Source organism: Psammomys obesus, unplaced genomic scaffold (assembly GCF_907164565.1).
Source record: "Psammomys obesus unplaced genomic scaffold, mPsaObe1.curated_primary_1811, whole genome shotgun sequence".
NCBI lineage: Eukaryota > Metazoa > Chordata > Mammalia > Rodentia > Muridae > Psammomys > Psammomys obesus.
Genome location: NW_026596085.1, coordinates 3,764,097 through 3,779,067, shown reverse-complemented (window position 1 = coordinate 3,779,067; position 14,971 = coordinate 3,764,097). Strand labels below are relative to the sequence as shown.

The following is a 14,971-nucleotide window of genomic DNA, read 5'->3' as shown; positions in this document are numbered from 1 at the left end:
AGACACACACTATGCCCTGCTTCGTGTGTCCCCAGGCCGCAACCTTCCGCCTGTGGAATCTCTTTCCCCAAAATGTCACTTCTCCTCATACTGAGAAGGGATGTTCCAGAACCCACCTGTTCTGTGGACTCTTCTCCTACCACTTCAGAGGCCTGGCCTGGCGAGGACACAGGAAGTTGTCTGGAGACACTGTGGAGCTCAGTTTGGAGATGCTGACAGATATCCTCTGTGTAAAGCAGGGACACAGGCATCTGAGAGTGTCTGAAAGGCTGGAGGTTTTAGCACCAGCCCCAAAGTACTCCAGCATCGTGATTTTCATTAGGCTCTTGTTTCATTGAGTGCAGACCACTTAAGAGATGTGTCTGGATATCTGGCTTTGATGGTATTTCCATTCTGAAACTGGATCAAACAAATACGGAGATAGGTAGTAAGTTTCCCCAGCTTGGTTCTGCCCTTCATGTAATATTCATATCAACTCTTTCTGCAAACTTCTAGTGTTTTAGAATTAGCTAGGCCCAATTCACTTTATGACATCTTCAGTTTTTAACGCTTGGCCATCAGACTCATCCTTTGAAATCACCAGTTCTCTGCTGGGTATTCCCTGGATGGCTGTTAGCAATGAGGCCAGTTGGCTCTCCTGATTTTCTTATTTCGTTTCTCTTTCTCACAGTGTTCCTTAATTTATGATTCTAACATCATGGTCTTCTAATGCTGACTTTTATTGAGTTTTGCATCAAGACTAAAGGTGGTTCTTCTTGAGTTACTTGAAAGGAAATGCTGGATTTCAGCTCTGTGCCAGCACTGTGCTGGATGCTGAACAAACCATGGGAAATAAAATTATATGTTTTTCATTTTCTACTCATATTTTACTGTCATCTCCTTCTTTGGAGACTGGGCCTCATGTACATAGTTGAGTATGGCCTTGAACTTATGACCTTCCTGCCTTTACCTTTTGAGCACTAGGATTACAAGCTGGAGCAACCTGGCCCTGGTTTACGCAGTGCTGAGGATAGAGAGCATGGCTTTAAGTAAGCCAGACAAGCACGCTAATGGGGCACATCCCTAGCCCTACTTCTCCCCTGTTTGGATGGTAGCAAAGCCCATGTCAGTTATCAGAGACGGCCACATGGTCCAGAAGAGGCCAGTTTGAAACCTTCTCCAGAATTTTCCTGCCACGTCTACTGAGAGATTGTTGACTGTGGGACAGAGGAGTTAAAAGTCCATCCTGCTCTTGTTAGGATAATCCTCTTTCCCCAACTCCTCACTGGCACTCCTGAACTCAGACAGGACAAAGCAAAAGGCAAAGAGAGGCAGAGATGAGAGACCAAAAACAGGAATCCCAAAGCAGGCGCTCCTCCACAGGCGTCCTCTGTGGTTTTGTCTGTGGGTGGGGTATAGGACACTTTAAATTTTTTACCCACTTAAGTGACCTTGCGTCACTACTCTTACTTGCTGATGACAACTCCACAGTGAACAGAAACCAAGCATTTGCGTATAAATGTTTCTTACAATAGAGTACTTACCTGTGGCGGGGCTGCCTGGAAAATTCTTACACCCAATCCACCGAGGCTCTTGGTTTCCTGGTTGATTTTCTCAAGGCAACACTTAGTTGCACCTAGTACCCTGATTCTTTGTTCCAAATCAGGGACAGGAAGAGAGAGCCTTTGTATTCTCCATTATTGATTCACGCTAATGAAAAGCGGTAAAGTTGTGTTTGGTGAATGCTCCAGTCCTGTGTCACCCATCAGACACAGCTGTGCTGGTAGCAAGATGCTGGAATTTCGGTGGGGTCAGACTTACCCATCTGGGACTACCGGGTTCCCTTTCCAGACAGGTCACTGGGCGAGGACCACCATACACTCTGGCAGAAGTAAGAGAGGGGCTCTTTTCACCCTTTCTTCAGGTCGTCTGGGAGCCTGAAGGGCCCAAATTTACCAGGGCAAACTCAGACCAACTTGCTCAGGATTTTCTCAGTTTCACAGAAAATCAAAAGACGCTGAGCCGAATTCAGAGCATGAGGGAAGATAATAAAACACCTGGGACCCCAGCCCCCCAGAATGGCTCTACCCATATTTAGGGTGGGCCTTCCCACCTCAGTTAACTTAAGCAATCAACTCTCCCATGGATATGTCCAGAGGCTCATCTCTTGTGTGATTCTAGATTCTGTCAAGTTGAAAATCAATATAAACTATTCCCCAGGGCCCCTGACACAAGCCCAGTGTCTGCTGGATCCTAGTAGACTGTATCACTGCAGGCTGGGCCTTCCCTTCCACAGAAGTGCACCAGGGCCAGCACAGGCCCCAGCACGCTGACAGGCAGGCAGTGACCCTAGACCAGGACAATGCCTCAGAATGGAAGGCCTCAGGATTCATCCCAGCGCTGGGGTCTCCTGACCTGGGCTAGCCTCCAGCCCTTAATCAGTCCCTCAGACATCTGTTTAAGAGTCGGTCTTCTGGGAGGGGAAACTATTGGAAAACTAACTTCACTCTGAAGACTTCCTTTTTAAAGACAGGGGATACTTTCAAACCAGAAACATCAAGACTCTTTCTGCCAGTTACAGGCCGAGCGTTCTCAGGAAAGCTATTTAAACTTCCCCAAATCTCAGTTGCTTGTATGTAAAATTAAAACAAAAATAATGATTACCTTCTAGGGTTGTTTGAGGACAAAAGTCACTATGAGAAAATGAAAAGCTGTTCGGACAGTGGGACATTCAGACTTTGTTACCATGGGTGAGCAGCCTGTCAGCTTGCACCATCGGGGGGTGAAGTTGCTAAGCTTTGCGGTTTAAGAACCTCGTGGTCTGCGGTTGGAGTGGGCTCTAGGAACCGACAAGGACGGAGCAGGGAAGGCAGCTCCAGTGCTGCTGGGCTCCACGTTGCTGACATGGAAACGGTGCATGCACTAACCAAGGACCAAGCTCTGCTGATTCACAGTCTCAAGGGAAAGTCCCTTGTAGGGACAATGAAGGAGAAAAGTGTTTTCTCCCAGAATCCTTTGTACCTGATGCTCAGATCTCAAAACAACACAATTCCCAAATGTACCCCAAATCACCCTTTCTCTCATGCCTTTGTTGAGCTGGATTATCAGTATTTTACTTTCTGTTAATCCAATAAATTGTAGTTTATTTCCTATCTCCCTGATCTCTGAGGAGATTAAACATCTTTTCATACATTTATCAACCATTTGCCTGTTCTCTTAGGATTCCGTTACTTAACGAAATGGAATCATTTTAAGAATTGGATCGGGACCCGGCATTCATTGTAGTCATTCTACTTTTCATCTAAACTTCATGACGTTAGTTCATCTGTTTAATTTTACAATGGTGCACTGTTTCCAGGCACACACTTTTTTTTTCTGTCTTTGTCTCGAAGATGCCTCACATGAGATAGAATTCTTTCATCTTTTGGATTCACCATGATTCAAATCTAGAAATAAAAACTAGAGTAAACTTATCATTTGCTGTTCATCTCAGATCGAGATTACTCTGGCTTGAGTGAAATCACCTTCTTGATAGTACTTAACATATTTTTGCTCTGCCTAAAAAACAGTATCAGCGGCAGGCTTTTGAAGAAGGAAGTTTCAAGACATTTAGAATGCTCAATTTAGGATTTTAGAAATTCCTATGGCATGCTTCTGCTGACCATTCTGCCACTGTCAGCCATCTGTCTGGTCCTTTGTAAATGGGGACAGGGAAGGGACTGGGCCATGTCAGTGATGACCAGCCCTAGCTACATGTTGGAAGTACCTGAAAAATTTAAAGATGATTTTAAATTTTCTTTAGGAATAAAAAAAAAAAGCCCAAATCTGCTAAATCAAAGTCTCTAAGAATAGGACCTCTGCATTGATACTTTATAAAAATACTTCAGATGGTCTCATATTCCTTAGCAGTCATTGCTAAGATTCTAAAATACGTGAAACCGGGGCAGTATATCAACCTCTTCTGTGACCTTTAACCTGTAAAGCACAGTGCCTGTTTCCCTACATGGTGTGATGGAATTTATAACCAGGCTCAGTGCCTGGCCTGGAAATGTTTGCTAGAGGCTGAAATGGTTTATAAACCTTAATGCTTTCCCCACTCCTGTGATGGTCTCTAGATGAAGCATTATCATTTTGTTGAGCCCAAATGCAAGTGATCAGAGCAGAGTGTATTAATCATGGATGATTAGTCACGTGAGTCAATAATTCCAAAGTCATGCAGTGGCCTCTTCCCCCATCTCCACTTTGGGGCTAAATTTAACATGTATTTAGGTACAAAGTGAGCACCTAAGATTGTGTGTGTGTGTGTGTGTGTGTGTGTGTGTGTGTGTGTGTAAAGCATATAATTTACATAAGTATATATTCTATAAGATATATATCAACATATTTCCCTTAGGAGGTATTCAGTGACAGTTTTGGTAGACAAGAACAATGTATCCAGCACAAGGTGTGCCTGAAATTTACTAATAAAACGTAACATTTCTGCTGAAGAAGGGACTTAGAACATTACTGGGTAGGCAAGACTCCTATAGGACAAAGATGCTTCATATTTTCCTTATGTGCATGGGGAAGACTTCACGTGCAAGAGGCAGGGGCTCACCACCTTGAGTTACAGTGTGAACCATTTGAGACACACACACACCCTGTCTCCATTTGGCAACCCAATCCCTAAGGTTCCCAAGCATCTGTTCAGATTATTAAAACGTGGGCTTTGTGTTCTAGATCCAACCAGCATGTTCTTACAGATGGCTTCCCGTCAGCCCCTTCTCTGTTGAGTCAATAGCAGGCACAGGCAGAGGTTGGCCCATTGTGAAGTTTGAAGGCCACAGGTACGGGAAAATATGAGGTCACAGCACCAAAGATTTGCACTCTTCAGTTCAAAAGCCGCACACAGTATCGAGGAATGTGCTGGGAGTCTTTGAAGCTGGGTTTATATAACTTCACATTTCAAAGAGAAGTGCATTCCTCCGCCCACTGACTTCGGCTGCTTTAGAAGGATGATTTTTTTTTTTTCTAACTGATTTTTGGTAGAAGTGAAAAAGTCCACTTAACATTTCGGTTGTGTTAATAACAGAGGCCTGGGCTTGCCTTGAGCCTCCTGTTTCAAAGGCCTTCTTCACAAAGCTCCAAGGACACAGATATGGCATCACCTTGCCAGCGGGGACGTCTGCACCTTCATGAAAGGCAGTTGTAGAAGACAGACTCTGGGACAGTAAGGATGTGGCCGTGGGCTTCTCTTACCTTGGAGGAAATAAATGCTCATTGGATTTTTCTCTAAATATATTTTCTCATTTGCGTATTTTAAAGCTGTACTTGATACAGGGTCTCATGTAGTCTGGGGTGACCTTGAACTCCTCCAACCCTTCTAGCTCTGACCTCAGCGTGCATCTTAATTTTAAGCGTAGGTGTCTTAACTGCCTTCCCAAGACCGCCGTTCACCTATAGAGTTCATTTCATCTTGCAAAACTGAGACTCTACACAAACCAAACTTGCCATTCCCCATGCCCCAACACCTGACATCGCCATTCTATTTCCTGCCTCTGAATTGACTGAGTCATCAGGTGCTTGTCTGTCTGTGACTGGCTTCTTTCACTCAGCACACGAGCTTCAAAGGACAGTTAAAGAGCTTAGACTTCCAGGTTGCCTCTGTGTCCACCTCTGCGTGTTCAACCCGAGATGTCTCAGTAGGTTTTTGCACAGCCTCTTAGTTCTGACTGGATGTAAGTTTGCATGTGGCCATAAGGAGACAACACTCCCAGAGTCTCTGAACCCATCCATGGGCACCATTGGCCTTCAAGAGCACCTGTACTGTCACTTCAGGCTGAGGCAGGAGGCAGAGGCAAGAGGTTGTAAATTTAAGACTAGCCTGGTCTACACAGTGAGACCCTGTCAAGAAAAGAAAGGGAGAAAGGAGAAAGGGGGAGGGAGCCCATCCACAGGCCCAAAACACCATTTGTGGAGGTGGATAAGATCCTCCTCCACAGAGGCCAGCGGAGAAGGCAGCCAGGCTGACTCAGCTTTCACCAGCCCCCAGCCCACAGGGGCTCTGTTCTTGATTACGGGTGTGTGCTGCCATCTGGCATGTGGGTAATAGCGGTGAGAATGGGAGGCTCGGGCCTTCCACGTCACATGTTGCTGTTATTTCTTTTTAACTGTCATCATGCAGCCAGAACTGGAGGAGTGAAACATTGGATCAGGATTATTTGATCTGCTCCCCCCCCCCCCCCCGTTTGTTATCTAAGGGAGGGCTGCTTCTGGCAAACTGGCTTCAGGGCATTCCTCCCTGGCCACCTAAGGGCAGCTTCTTCTCCTAGTGCCTTTCAGAGATGTCTTGGTTGTTTAAAAGCTGTTCGGTGGAGTTTTCTTATTTTAGGTAAGTGCCATTTCCGTGGGAGCCTTTAGGCAAATTTCTGTACCTTTCATTAAACTTTTATCCTGGAGGAAAATGCACACCTCCATATCCCATCAATGACTCTGGCTATTTCTATTTGTGAGATAATAATTTCAGCTCGAGATTGCCTCCACTATGCAGTGTTTCACCAGAATGCCCTTTTCTTGGTTTGGTTTCTATTATCATGATAAAGCACCATGACCAAAAGCAACTTAAGGAGGAAAGGGTTAGTTTGGCTGATCCTCCTGGATCACAGCTGAGAGAAGCTAAGGCAGGAAACTCAAGGCAGGCACCTGGAGGCAGGAACTAAAGAGAGACCATGCATGAACAAGCTTATTGGCTTGCTCCCCATGGCTTGTCCGATTTGTTTCTGATACATGCCAGCAACACCTGCCCAGGGGTGGCACCTCCCACAGTTTTCCAGACCCTCTGACATCAATCATTAATCAAGCAAATGCCCCACAAACCTACCTACAGATCAGCCTTATGGGGGCATTTTCTCAGTTAAGATTAGATTTGTGTCAAATTGACAAACACCACCAGCACAGCCTTCTACTGTTATGATCCAGTAATAGAAAGATATGAAGTCATATTAATTGTCACTGTCATACTTGCTTTCTGCTTGTGCTCTTTAAAGGGCCCCTCCCTTCTCTGTTGGGCTCTAGGACACACTTATTTAAGTGATTCTCCCTTCAGCTAGTAGACCAAGGTGTCCTTCAACAGCCAAGAATCTCACCCCGTCCCGCACAGGAAGAGTTTCTGTGTGGGGGAGAAGCGGATGGTCTGGCCCTCTGCCCTGCTGCCCCACGCAAAAGCAAATGCGATGATGGCTTAACTGGTATACGCACATTCGTAGTCTGCTATCTAAAACTGGGTGCTAGGGTTTCCTTTGAGAACACACACTATCGCCAGGTGTGATCCCAGCACGCAGCGAGGCAGAGGCAGGCCGAGCTCTGTGAGTTCGAGGCCAGCCTGGTCTACAAAGCAAGTCCAGGCCGGCCAAGGATACACAGAGAAACCTTGTGTCTTGGAAACAAAACAAAAGAACATGCACTCTTCTCCCAGTTACTCAGAAATGTCTCACTCATCCCTAAAGGAGTGGAGTGCACTAAGTTAGGACCCGTGGATGGTGGATGTGTCAAGGCATGCCAGGGAGGCCTTCTGAAGAAGGGGAGAGTCTCACACCCCAGGGTATAAATACGTGGCTGAGAGACGGCAGTGGGAAGTCACGGGGTAGACTTCTGGATTTAGAAATCACAGATGAGTCAGTGTCCAGCTTTTCTGGCACACACACCAGGCACGGGCACCACATTAGCAGCTCACAGGCCCGGTCTGGTTCAACCCTTGGAGGCGTCATTGAGTGTTTTTTCTCCTTGTGTGGAAGAAGAGGCCTTTTCTAGGTGTCTTTGCTCAACATTCAGACTTTTTATTACTCTGTCCCACAGTGCTGACCCCTGCTGCTTCATAGCTCATTCCCTGGTTCTACCCACACCCACTTCCCAAAAGAAAGACAGATGGGAAGGCTCCAGACAGCCCACTTTTACCAGATTTGAGCCGCCTTGAAGTTTTTTACTCCAAGTTTATGGGACATGTGTATGGAGAAATATTATTCTCAGAATGTATTTTTAAAGACAGTGGTTTTGCAAATCACGTAATATATCCGGCAGCACACACTGGGGAAGCCTTTTGTATGTTTTCAACATTCCTTTTCCCTTCTATGATTCCCACTGTGGAGGGTAAAAAATAAACACTGACGTTTGAGTCTTTAGAGCCTCGATAAAGATTTTCAGGAGCTACGGAAAGATGTAGAGCTATTCCAAGAGGCACGCTGGGCCAAGAGACCAGCTGTCAGAATTCAGATCCCGTGTGCACGTACACGCCACAGCTGAAACTCACCTTCCACCACCCAGCCTGCACAGAAGGAGCTGCCTGCCGAGAAAGCTAGGGTCCAGAAAGATTGTGACAGCAAGAGTTTAGATTCAAGCCCTCCCCCCCCCCGTCTAGCCCGCCCCCCCCCCCCCAGTCTAGCTCGCTTGGCATCCGAGGAAAGGCATTTCAGCTCATTAAAATCTGGCTTTCCATTCTCCAAGTCCTGCTTTCTCACGATCTGGTCTGTCACCTTAGTGCCCTGGGAAGTCCCCAGAGAACACTGCCCCCGGAACAGGCCTACGATTGCCCTGTGACCTTTTCCTAAAACACTTAAGCTCTAGCTCACCAGTCCACTGCCCTGGCTTACTGGAGGCCATGTCCCTGCCCCGCTTGCTGTTGCATGCCCTGTATGCAGCACTTGCTTCGGAGTGAGTGTGTGCTCCTTGGTCAGAGGCTTAGGGCTCCCGCCCCCTGCACTGCCACCAACACACAGACCTCAGGTTAAGCCTCACAGATGAGCATCTGGCCTTCATCATGCTCTCGCTCCTTGACACAGTACGGTTTCAGGAAATTCTGCTTTCATGCTTCCTGCTCATGGACATAGAGGTGGGAAGGTGGATGGGGACATGAAACTCTCCGCATGTTCGTTGAGTTTCTTCAAAGCTACCAGTGAGAAAGTGCAGCGAGAGAATTAAATTTCAGCCTGCTTCACCACGGTCTGAATAAAAACAGCGTTATCTAAGTGCACTGGAAGGTTTCCAGCAGAGCATGACACATAGGTCATGAACAAATGCTGTATAATGGGTAAATAAATGGTCTCAGGGCCTTGCTTAAATGGAGAGAGCTGCTGGCTTGTCCGCTTTCGTCCTCATTTAGAGCCATCACAATAATGGGGCGTCTCGGGCATAAGAACAGAACAGTTGGCAGCGTCCTCTCTTTGTGTGGCTCCTCCTGGGTGGATACTCTCTGTCTTCGTGCCCCTCCCATGGTGTTTCCAGACTTTCTCTTGTTTTCAAAGACAAGCCTCGGATGTCTGGGCATGAAGCTATGGACGTGCTCGTGGGGACATCAAGTTTAGCTACCGCCATGCCCACAGGGACAATTAGAAACTGCTTTTAATGAGGAAGTTGTGAATACTCAAATTCCCCAGTCTTCCTTCCTCTCCTTCTAGAAACATTTTAAATTAGAAGAAGAAAAAAAGGTTCCTTTGCTTTTAAAAAGCGTGGCATTCCTTGGCTCTCCCTATTTCATCACAGAGGCCAAGTTCCTTAGTCGTTTATCAGCCATGCATTTTCTGCATGATGTGATAGTATGTTATTAGCGGAACATCCTTTAGGTTGCTCTCTCTTAGATCTTTGCACGGTCCCCCCATGTGCATTCACGAAGCCCGTGTCGACCACAAGGGCAGCCTCTGGGGGAGCCTCCAACCCCGTGAAGTTGTATGGATTGTCTTTTGGCTTCTGAGAGCAGCTCAGTGCTTTTAATTTCCCATCAGTCAGCCTCTGTGCCTTTAGATCAGTTTATTAACACTCGTGCTCATAAGAATAATAAAAATAAACAAAATACGGATGGGTGGTGCTAGCACTTTAATCCCAGCCCCCAGCACTTTAATCCTTTAATCCCAGCACTCAGGGGGCAGAGGCAGGTGGCTCTCTGAAGCCAGCCTGCTCTGCACAGTGAGTTCCAGGACAGCCAGAGCTACACAGAGAAACCCTGTCTTGAAAAACAAAACCAAACAAAGAATAAAATATACAAAGAACGTACAAAAATAAAACATCCCAGAATCAATCATTATGAAGTTTTCGAGACAGAGTCTCATGTAACCCAGGCTGACCTCAAATTCACCAGGTAGCCAAGGATAACCTTGAACTTTTGATCTTCCTGCACCTTCCTAGTGCTGGGCTTATGTTTGGCCACCATTCCTGTGTGTTACACAACTGAGGGACAGCCCCAATTGTTATGATTTCTGTCGGTACATTTCTACAGTATTTTATTTCAAACTATCAATTATCTTCCTGTGTTTTTCTGTAAGATGACCTTTCTTACTAAGTCACTCTGTTGCTCTACATGGTGCCGGAATCAAGTAGAGCACCTTACGATATAAACACTTACAGAAACGGCCTCGGTGTGCTGAGGCTGGGCTGCCGAAGAGGGGCCGACAGCCTCTGTCCACACCAGTAGTCATTTGTCCCTTCAAGAAGTGCATAGCCTGCCAAAAGATGAGTCACTTCTAGTCTCCAGATGTCAATCTAAGTGCAAATGCTTTGTGGGTCGCAGTTTGGCGAAAGGGGACATCCTTGCTATCAGAAGAGTGAAAGGCTAGTCTTGATCTGTGTTTTAAAAAAGATGAGATTGGTTTTTATTCATTATTTTCCGTTTTCTAAAATGTAAGTTGTGTGGTTAACATAGGAGGCTGCACAGTCCTTTGCCACTGGGATAGCAAATACTGTTCTTGTATTTTTCATTACGATAAACATTTAATGAAATGTCAGAGGCAGAATCTTATAAGTTCTGAAGTGAGATAGCTTCCCTCAGGAAACTGGCTGATATCAGAGAAGTTGGTGAGCCCACCAGAGACTGTGGCTTTCGTCCTGTAAAGGGAAACTAGATCATTTGAGTCAAACTGTTTGAGCATCTAAATGATAGTATTCACAATTTCTGACACAATCAGAATAGGGAGATCTTGGAACGTATCAGCCATGAGTATCGTTAAAAGCTGTTTCTGTGGTTTTTGAGGCAATGTCTTACTCTGTAGCCCAGGCTAGCCTCAAACTCATGCTGTCCCTCCCTCGGGCTCTCAACTGCTGGAATTACAGGTGTGCAGCGCCACACATGGCTGTGTCTAACAGGATAGTATGTGTATGTGTGTTGTGCATGTGTACAGAAGTGTGTGTGTGTGTGTGTGTGTGTGTGTGTGTGTGTGTGTGTGTGGTGCGCTGCGTCCAGGTGCCTGTGCATGTGAGTGTCTGCGTGGGTTTTCTTACCTGCATTTTGTATGTGTGATGTACATGTGTATGGATGTCCACATCCATATGTGTCTGTGTGTGCATGTTCATTCATGAGTGTGTGGGCACACATGTGTGATTCTTCTTAACTATGCTTTGTGTATGTGATATACCATACGTGTGTGTGTGTGTGCGCGCGTGCCCGCACGCTCGTATAGATCCAAGAATGACATCAGAAGTTTTCCTCAGTTACTCTTCACCTTAATCTTTGAGGCAGGGTCTCTCAGCTGAGTCCACCAGTATGTCTAGTCTAGCTGAGTGCTTTGTTCTAGGGATCGGATCGCCTGTGTCTGTGTCTGAAGCTCTGGAATTACAGGTTGGGTGTCATGTACGTGGGTGGTGGGGACCTGAACCCCAGCCTTATGTTTTCCCAGCAAGATCTTTATCCACTGAGCCATTTCCCCAGCTCCAGTGGCTTTTTTTATTATATGGAAAAAGAAAAGGTGACAATTTTTCTCTGGTGTGTATGGACAAGAATGCCTGTTTAACCTGTTCTTATATTTTTCATTACGATAAACATTTAATGAAATGTCAGAGGCAGAATTTTGTGTAAGTTCTGAAGTGAGATAGCTTCCCTCAGGAAACTGGCTGATATCAGAGAAGTCGGTGAGCCCACCGGAGACCGTGGCTTTCGTCCTGTAAAGATGAGCAGTCAAGGTGCCAGCTCCCTTTCTTCACACGTCCATCAGGCGTTCTCACAGCTTGGCTCTTGGGGGGACTACAGGAAAGCATTGGCAGGATAACAAAAGGGACAGCTCGTTCAGTGAGTGACCACTCCCAAGTGCAGGATCGTGGCTTTAGACACTCACCACACGCTCTCAGGATGGCCCGTCAAGGGACCATTCGGAGTTTTACCATGGACTTGAGTCTTCACCCCGAGGAAACATTGCTTCGGTTGTCACTGCACACAGCATCCTGTTTCTCCAGAGCTGTGCAGGAACCAGTGGCTCCACACACGCCCTTCACTCTAAAGTCTGGCATTTCACGTCACCTTGATGAAGCTGATGCCTCAGGTTTTATGTATGAAAAGTAACGTAAAGATTAACAAACATTTGGCAGCGGCTTCCTCTTAGCCAGAAGGTACAGCAGGGGGAGCTGACGCAGTGGAGTGCATCTCTCTGCAGCCTCTGCTCCCATCACACTGTTCCTCTCTGAGGAGCGAACATTCCCCCAGAGCATAGAGAAGTGTCTCTGTTGCCTGTGGTAAAGTCCTTCAGATCTGGAATGTCGGAATTTCCGAGGGCTGTGACCTTGAATAAGTGATTTACACACTTCAGTTCTGTGTTTTAGTTTTAGAGCATTGGAAGACAGAGGGAAGAGGATCATAGCTCAAGGCTAGCCCCAGCTACATATCAAGACTTTTGTCAAGAAATATCATCATAAATCGTGACCCACTCTGTGTCAATATTGTTTTGCACTCTCTGAATTCTGAATTGGTTCCTCTTTGAACTTTTTCCTTGCACATGGGTGAGATTGTGCCAGCAATATTTACAAGAAGAACTGCCCTTGCTAGTGGATTGCCTTTATACTAGTTGACAGTGTATACACATATAAACACACACACATACACACACACAAGCACACACAGAGATCTAGACTTGGGAATCTGCTAATTTGATCATTGATTTACTTTTTTTCTGTTTTAATGGAAATACCATGCTTTTTTTATTACTCCAGCCTTTTTCTGTCTGTCTCTCTTTTGTTTATTTTTATTGAAAACAGATTTTTTTCTCACATAGTATGTCCTGATTATGATTTCCCCTCCTTCAAGTTCCTTTCACCTTCCCTCCCATCCCAATCCACCCCTTTCTGTCTCTCATTAGGAAACAAATGGGATTCTAAGGGATAATAATAAAATAAAGTATAATAATGTAGAACAAAAACTAATACATCAGAATAGGACAAAACAATCAAACAGAAGGAAAAGAGCCCAAGAAAAGGAACAATAAACAGATATACATTTAGGAATCCCATAAAAACACTAAACTGGAAGCTACAGTATATGTACAAAGAACCTGTAGAGTGAAAAGAGAGAGTATATATAATAGAATATAATTCAATATATAATATTAATAGTATAAAATATATTAACATATACAATATATTATAATAAAATATAATATATTGTTTGATAAATATGAACAAATATAAGTTAATATTTAACTTATATAATATATAATATAATGGATGATACAATATATAATAAAATAAAAATAAATATATAATAAATTTTTAAAATAAGATAGAATATAAATATATATAAATATATCTTTTTTAAAAGGAAAAGCCTTGATTCAATATTCTGAGACAAGAAACCTCCAAAGATGCCCATGAGTCCATTTTCTGTCGGCCACCTACAGCTAGGCGTGCGGCCCTCCCTTAAGAGGAGTTTGTGGGGAAGGGGGAAGGAAAGGGAGGGGGGCTGGGAGGAGGGGAGCGAGGGGCACCCTTGGGGTGTAAAGTAAATAATCTTAAAACAAAAATTAAAAAAAAGAGAGTACTTTGTTTTCCCAGGGAGACTCCGTTGAAGAAAACTAAATTTTCGTTTGCGAGTGGTTATGAACTAGAGACAGCTTCTAGGGCAGGGAAGGGGCTGTCCTCACTCCTCCTTTCACTTCTGGGCCCCGTGTGGCGCCCACCCTTCCAGGCCCTGTGTGTGCTGCCGCAGTCTCTCTGAGTTTGTACGAGCTTGGATCCTGTTGATTTAGAGGGCGTTGTTTTCTTGGTGTCCTGGAAGTTTGGTGGCCTCTGATATATGCTATCTTATCCTTTTCAAATAAAGATACTTTGAGGTTTTTTTTGTTTTGTTTTTTTTTTGGTTTTTTTTTTTTTTTTGGTTTTTTTTTTTCAATTTATATCTCTTTGCTCTCTCTCAGTTCTCTTATTCCTCTAGCCAACGCTTCAAGTACTACATTCAATAGGTATGGAGAAAGTTGACAGCCTTGTCTTGTTTCTGGTTTTAATGAAATTACTTTGAGTAAGTTGATGCTGACTGTGAGCTTGCTGTAAACTTGTTTAGGTATGTCCCTTGTATCACTAATAGCTCCAAGACTTTTATCATGGAGGGGTGTTGGATTTTATGAAATGATGATGTAGTTTTTTTGTCATTCAGTGTATCTATACCATAGATTATATGTATCATTTATTTTGTTGTTGTTGTTTTGTGTTAGGTTGGTTGGTTTTGGTTTTAGTTTTTCAAGGCAGAGTTTCTTTGTGTAGCCTTGGCTGTTCTGGACTGGCTTCGTAGACCAGGCTGGCCTCAAACTTACAGTGATCTGCCTGCCTCTGCTTCCCTGAGTGCTGGGATTAAAGGCATGTACCACAACCAGCTTTTTGTTTTGTTTTGTTTTGTTTTGTTTTGTTTTGGTGGATGTTTGTTTTGATGTGTTCTTAGATTAAGTTTGCAAGTATTTTGTTGAGAATTTCTGCATGTATGTTCTTAAGGGAAATTGGTCTGTAATTCTCTTTGCTGGTGCTTTATATGGTTTAGGCATTAGGGTAACTGAGGCTTCATAAAACAAATTGGGCAGTGTTCCTTCTTTTTCTGTTTTGTTGAATAATTTGAGGAGTATTGACGTTAACCTTTCTTTGAAAATCTGGTACAGTTCTGTGCTAAAACCATCTGGTGCTGGTCTTTTTGTTTGTTTGGTATACTTTTAATGACTGCTTCTATTTCACTAGGGATTACAGGCCTGTTTAAATTGCTTATTAGATTTTGATTTAATTTCTG

General features: G+C 44.5%; 1 protein-coding gene across 6 annotated transcripts in view; it reads left to right on the top strand.

Annotated features, from left to right (window-relative positions):
* Positions 1-14,971, top strand: part of Pced1b (PC-esterase domain containing 1B) — a 122,554-nt gene that overhangs the window by 30,063 nt on the left and 77,520 nt on the right. The gene's annotated exons all lie outside the window — the stretch shown is intronic.